The following is a 7,136-nucleotide window of genomic DNA, read 5'->3' on the forward strand; positions in this document are numbered from 1 at the left end:
AACAGAGTGAGACTCCATCTCAAAAAAAAAAAAGCCAGGCACGGTGGCTCACGCCTGTAATCCCAGCACTTTGGGAGGCCGAGGCGGGTGGATCAGGAGGTCAGGAGATTGAGACCAACCTGGCTAACACGGTGAAACCCCGTCTCTACTAAAAATACAAAAAAATTAGCCAGGTGTGGTGGTGGGCACCTGTAGTCCCAGATGCTAGGGAGGCTGAGGCAGGAGAATGGCATGAACCTGGGAGGCGCAGCTTGCAGTGAACCGAGATAGCACCACTGCACTCCAGTCTGGGCGACAGAGCAAGACTCTGTCTCAAAAAAAAAAAAAAAGAAAGAAAGAAATTGATTCCTAGGTACCTTCCAAAAGCAGCCACCCATCTGAGGCTTGCTTGATTGGATCTGCGTGGGGTTTTTTGTGTGTGTGCCTCCGTCCTCTAGTGGCCAGATGTGGAATTTCCAAAAACGGGAGCTCTGCCCAGTACCACCCAGCCATCCTCACAACTATCCGGGTTAACTGGAATCTGTAGCCTGGAATCTGCTGGAGGTGCTGTGGGTGTTTCTCTAGTTTTGAAACAATTCCTTTTGTCCCTGCACTTTAAAAGCCATTTGCAGCATAACATAGTACATATCCTTTTAAGCGATGACAAGGGTACTTTTTTTACAATACTAAAATAAAATACTCTGTCCTAGTTTCACCTTGGGCACTTAAAAAGTGAGAGTCACCTGGTGTGGTGGCTGACGCCTGTAATCCCAACATTTTGGGAGGCCGAGGTGGGTGGATCACCTGGGGTCAGGAGTTCAAGACCAGCCTGGCCAACATGGTGAAACCTCATCTCTACTCAAAATACAAAAATTAGCCAGGAGTGGTGGTGCACACCTGTAATCCCAGCTACTTGGGAGGCTGAGGCAGGAGAATCCCTGGAACTCAGGAGGCAGAGGTTGCAGTGAGCCGAGATCATGCCACTGCACCCCAGCCTGGGCTGGAGTCAAGACTCAGTCTCCAAAAAAAAAAAACTGCCAAGAAAGCCTATGAAGAATACTCTGTAATTTGCAAATTCTGAAACTGACTGAAAGAATGAGCAAAGAATATTAAGGGTATTTTATTTTTCCCCAAAATTCATGATGGGATAAATATGGCAGGATGTTATTCTGTGTTAAATCTACACAGTAGGCCCTTAGGTGTCAGGTATCTTCTATGTATCTGAAATATTTCCATCATTTCAAAAAAGTCATTATGAGTCACTTTTGTAAGAGCTGTGCTTTGATCTGGATAGTTCATCTGGGAAATAAAGAGTTTCTTAAAGATTTCTTTTTTTCTTTTTTTTTTTTTTTTTAGATGGAGTCTCATTCTGTGGCCCAGGCTGGAGTGCAGTGGTGGGATCTTGGCTCACTGGAACCTCCGCCTCCCGGGTTCAAGTGATTCTCCTGCCTCAGCCTCCCGAGTAGCTGGGACTACAGGTGCATACCACCACGTGAGGCTAATTTTTTGTATTTTTGGTAGAGACAGGGTTTCACTGCATTGCCAGGATGGTCTGAATCTCCTGACCTCACGATCCGCCTGCCTCGGCCTCCCAAAGTGCTGGGATTACAGGCGTGAGCCACCAGGCCCAGCCGAAATTTTACTTCTTAAGAAAATTTGTGGGCTGGGCGCAGTTGGTCACACCTTTATTTTTTATTTTTTATTTTTATTTTTATTTATTTTTTTTTTTTGGAGACGGAGTCTCGCTCTGTCACCCAGGCTGGAGTGCAGTGGCGCGATCTCGGCTCACTACAAGCTCCGCCTCCCGGGATCACGCCATTCTCCTGCCTCAGCCTCTCCGAGTAGCTGGGACTACAGGCGCCCGCCACCACGCCCGGCTAATTTTTTTGTATTTTTTTTTAGTAGAGACGGGGTTTCACCGTGGTCTCGATCTCCTAACCTTGTGATCCGCCCGCCTCGGCCTCCCAAAGTGCTGGGATTACAAGCGTGAGCCACCGCGCCCGGCCTTTGGTCACACCTTTAATCCCTACACTTTGAGAGGCTGAAGTGGGTGGATCACTTGAGGCCAGGAGTTCCAGACCAGCCTGAAACTGGACATGGTGAAACCCCGTCTCTACTAAAAATACAAAAATTAGCCAGGCACGGTGGCATGCGTCTGTAATAACAGCTACTCAGGAGGCTGAGGCACGAGAATCGCTTGAACTCAGGAGACGGAGGTTGCAGTAAGTGGAGATTGCACCACTGCACTCCAGCCTGGGCTACAGAGGGAGACTCCGTCTGAAAAAAAAAAAGAAAGAAAAAAAAGCAGCAAAAAATTGTGGCTCATGCTGTAATCCTAGCACTTTGGGAGGCTTGAGGCCAGGAGTTCAAGACTAGCCTGGGCAACATGACAAAACCCAGTCTCCACTAAAAATGCAAAAAAATTAGCCAGATGTGATGGCACGTGCCTATAGTCTGAGCTACTCAGGTGGCTGAGGTGGGAGGATTGCTTGAGCCTGGGAGGTGGAGGTTGTAGTGTGCCAAGATCACACCACTGTACTCCAGCCTGTGGGACAGAATGAAACACTGTCTCAAAAATAAAATTTGTATACTACCAGTTCCCCAAAAGAGATCTCTTTAGAAATTAAATCGTTTTGTAAGGTTTTGTTATTGTTTGTAACATTAAGTTCACAATACCTTTACTTATACTAACAAAAGTTTATGTAGAAACATTATCTTATTGCTAAGCTATACAAATCCTGTTTTTAAAAGAACTATTACTTTTAAGAATTTGGCAGGCATGAGGTGGGGCATGGTGGCTCATGCCTGTAATCCCAGCACTTTGGGAGGCCAAAGCGGGCGGATCACCAGAGATCAGGAGTTTGAGACCAGCCTGTCCAACATGGTGAAACCCAATCTCTACTAAAAATACACACACACAAAAAAATTAGCTGGGTGTGGTGGTGCGTGCCAGTAATCCCAGCTACCTGGGAGGCTGAGGTTGGAGAATCGTTTGAACCTGGAAGGCAGAAGTTGCAGTGAGCTGTGATCGCACCATTGCACTCCAGCCTGGGTGACAGAGTGAGACTCTGTCTCAAAAAAAAAAAAAAAAAAAAAAGATTTGACAGGCATGGTAGCTCATGCCTGTAATCCTAGCACTTTGGGAGGATGAGGTGGGTGGATCGCTTGAGCTCAGGAATTTGACGAGCCTGGGCAACATGGCAAAACCCATCTCTACAAAAAGTACAAAAATTAGCCAGGTGTTGTGCTGTGCACCTGTAGTCCCAGCTACTTAGGAGACTGAAGCAGGAGGATCACTTGAACCTTGGGAGGTAGAGCCTACAGTGAGCTGAGATAGGGCCACTGTGTTCCAATGTGGATGACAAAGTAAGACCCTGTCTAAAAAAAAGAAAAAAAAAAAAAGGCGAGGCCAGGAGCGGTGGCTCACGCCTGTAATCCCAGCACTTTGGGAGGCCGAGGCAGGCGGATCGTGAGGTCAGGAGATTCAGACCATCCTGGCAATGCAGTGAAACCCTGTCTCTACTAAAAATACAAAAAATTAGCCTCGCGTGGTGGTATGCACCTGTAGTCCCAGCTACTCGGGAGGCTGAGGCAGGAGAATCACTTGAACCCGGGAGGCAGAGGTTGCAGTGAGCCGAGATCCACCACTGCATTCGAGCCTCAGCAACAGAGTGAGACTCCGTCCCCCCGCCCCCCGCAAAAAAAAAAAAAAAAAATATATATATATATATATATGACCATAGGCACAACCTACTAACTTCTGAATTAATGGTGGCTCAGAGTTTTGGTTATGTATTTGCATGCCACACATACGTATCATGATATGTTTGTGTGTATGTAATTACGGAGAGATTAGGCAAAGTTGAACAAGCATCATTTGAAAATAAACTTTGTTTTCATGCATACATAAAATTAGAGAACTTGTTTTACCTCACCCTTAGGTTTTTTTTTTTTTTTTGAGACGGAGTCTCGCTCTGTCGCCCAGGCTGGAGTGCAGTGGCGCAATCTCGGCTCACTGCAAGCTCCGCCTCCCGGGTTCATGCCATTCTCCTGCCTCAGCCTCTCTGAGTAGCTGGGACTACAGGCGCCCGCCACCACGCCCGGCTAATTTTTTTGTATTTTTAGTAGAGACGGGGTTTCACCGTGGTCTCGATCTCCTGACCTCGTGATCCGCCTGCCTCAGCCTCCCAAAGTGCTGGGATTACAAGCGTGAGCCACCGCGCCCGGCTACCCTTAGGTTTTAAATAGTTTATTTATTTATTTTTTTCAGACGGAGTCTTGCTCTGTCGCCCAGGCTGAAGGGCAGTGGTGAGATCTCGGCTCACTGCAACCTCCGCCTCCCGGGTTCAAGTGATTCTCGTGCCTCAGCCTTCCAAGTAGCTGGGATTACAGGTGCACAACACCATGCCTGGCTAGGTTTTTTGTATTTTTAGTAGAGATGGGGTTTCCCCATGTTGGCCAGGCTGGTCTCGAACTCCTGACCTTAAATGATCCGCCTGCCTCAGCCTCCCAAAGTACGGGGATTACAGGAGTGAGCCACCGCGCCTGGCCCAGTCTTGAGTACTTTAAAGAAACTCCTAGATGGCATATTTCATCCGTAGATACTACAATATGTAGTCCTAACTGATAAAGACTTTTTATCACACCAACAAAAGTTAGTAATTCTTTTTTTTTTTTGAGATGGAGTCTCGCTCTGTAGCCCAGGCTGGAGTGCAGTGGCGCATCTTGGCTCACTGCAAGCTCTGCCTCCCGGGTTCACGCCATTCTCCTGCCTCAGCCTCCCGAGTAGCTGGGACTACAGGCGCCCCCCCAGCACGCCCGGCTAATTTTTTCTATTTTTTTTTAGTAGACATGGGGTTTCACTGTGTTAGCCAGAGTTGTCTCGATCTCCTGACCTCGTGATCTGCCCGCCTCAGCCTCCCAAAGTGCTGGGATTACAGGCATGAGCCACCGCGCCCGGCTAGTAATTCTTAAATATCATCTAACAGTCTATGTTCAAATTTTCCTGTCTCAAAAACATCTCTTTATCTCTGATCAATGGTGTCCAGCAAAAAAAAAAAAAAAAAAAAAAAAAAAAAAAACATCTTTTTTATGGTTTGTCAATTTGAAGTACATCCAAACAAAGTCTACACGTAGCAGAAGCAGAAGCAGATTATCACTTTTTTTCCTTCTTTCCTTTTTTTTTTTTTTGGAAAGAGGGTCTCTCTCTGTTGCCCAGGCTGGGGGGCAGTGGTGCCATCATAGCTCACTGCAGTCTTTAACTCCTGGGCTCAAGCAGTCCTCCCACCACAGCCTTCTGAGTACATAGGACTACAGGCCCATGCCAAGACACCTGGCCAATTCTTAAATTTTTTGTAGAGATGGAGGTCTCACTATGTTACCTAGGCTGGTCTCCAACTCCCAGGCTCAAGTGATCCTCCCGCCTCAGCCTCCCAAAATGCTGGGATTACAAGTGTGAGTCACCATGCCCAGCCTAGCCCACTTTTATAACTAAAGGCTTCAAACTCACCAGCAACAGCCAAGCTTTTAGAGTATATAGTAGTGCGTGCTATGGTGGTATTTAGTAACTAACCCATCAAAAAAACTAATATATGCACATACATACATACTTTTTTTTTTTTTTTTTTGAGTTGGAGTCTCACTCTGTCGCCAGGCTGGAGTGCAGGGCGCGATCTCGGCTCACTGCAACCTCTGCCTCCCAGGGTCAGCGATCCACCTGCCTCAGCCTCCTGAGTAGCTGGGACTATGGGTGCGCACCACCACGCCCAGTTAATTTTTGTATTTTTAGTAGAGACGGGGTTTTACCATGTTGGCCGGGATGGTCTGGATCTTTTGACCTCGTGACCTACCTGCCTCGGCCTCCCAAATTGCTGGGATTACAGGCGTGAGCCACTGTGCCCGGCCTATACACATACATTTATTGTACATTTTACTGATTCAAAGAATGTTGTGTTGGAGATCCCCCAAACCACCTTCAAGTTGAGTGATTTTTTTTTTTTTTTTTTGAGATGGAGTCTCCCTCTGTCACCCAGGCTGGAGTGCAACTGCAATCTTGGCTCACTGCAACCTCTACCCCCTGGGTTCAAGGGATTTTCCTGCCTCAGCCTCCCAAGTAGCTGGCATTACAGGTGCATGGCACCACGCCTGGCTAATTTTTATATTTTTAGTATCACCATGTTGGTCAGGCTGGTCTCAAACTCCTGACTTCAAGTGATCTGCCTGCCTCGGCCTCCCAAAGTGCTGGGATCACAGGCGTGAGCTACTGAGCCCGGCCACATTCTGTGATTTGCTAGAAGCACTCAGACTCAGAAAGGCTGTCATACTTATGGTTGTAGCTTATTATAATGAATGGATATGGATTCAAATCAGCAAAGGAAAAGGTGCATAGGGCAGCATCCGGGAGATGCCAGGCATAAGCTGCCTTTCACAGTGGAGTCATATATATATCCTTAATTTGCCCAGCAACAATGTGTGACAACATGTATAAAGTATGTCCAACTTGGGAAGCTACCCTGAGCCTAGGTGTCCAAGGGATTTTATCAGGCTCAGTCATGTAGGCATGGGGCATCCGCGTGACTCACCTTACCTATGCAGTCCCCAACCGCCCACCCAGAGGTTAACCTAATACAGCATGGCACAAGGCTGCCACCACCAACCCACTGTTAGCATAACTACTAGATGTTGCCCAAGGCCCGAGATATACAAATACACTTCTATCAAGTAGAATATTCCAAGGGCTTAGATTATGTTTTAGGAGCAGGTCAAGAGCCAATCCTTTCTTTAGAATGTGCATACCCCAGAACTGTTGTGATAATACTGTGCTGCATGGATGTGTAGCAGATAATTTATTACACAAATAATAATGATAATAATATATAATACTCTTTACTATGATTCCAGATTTCCAGATAGCCTGTCACAGAATGCTTTTTTTTTTTCTAAGACAGAGTCTTGCTCTGTCGCCCAGGCTGGAGTGCAGTGGCACAATCTCAGCTCACTGCAACCTCCACCTCCCAGCCTCAAGCGATTCTCCTGCCTCAGCCCCCCGAGTAGCTGGCACTACAGGTGCCTGTGCCACCATGCCCGGCTAATTTTTGTATTTTAGTAGAGATAGGGTTTCACCATGTTGGTTAGGCTGGTTTCGAACTCCTGACCTC

This window comes from Hylobates moloch, unplaced genomic scaffold, assembly GCF_009828535.3.
Source record: "Hylobates moloch isolate HMO894 unplaced genomic scaffold, HMol_V3 SCAFFOLD_1, whole genome shotgun sequence".
NCBI classification, from domain to species: Eukaryota; Metazoa; Chordata; class Mammalia; order Primates; family Hylobatidae; genus Hylobates; species Hylobates moloch.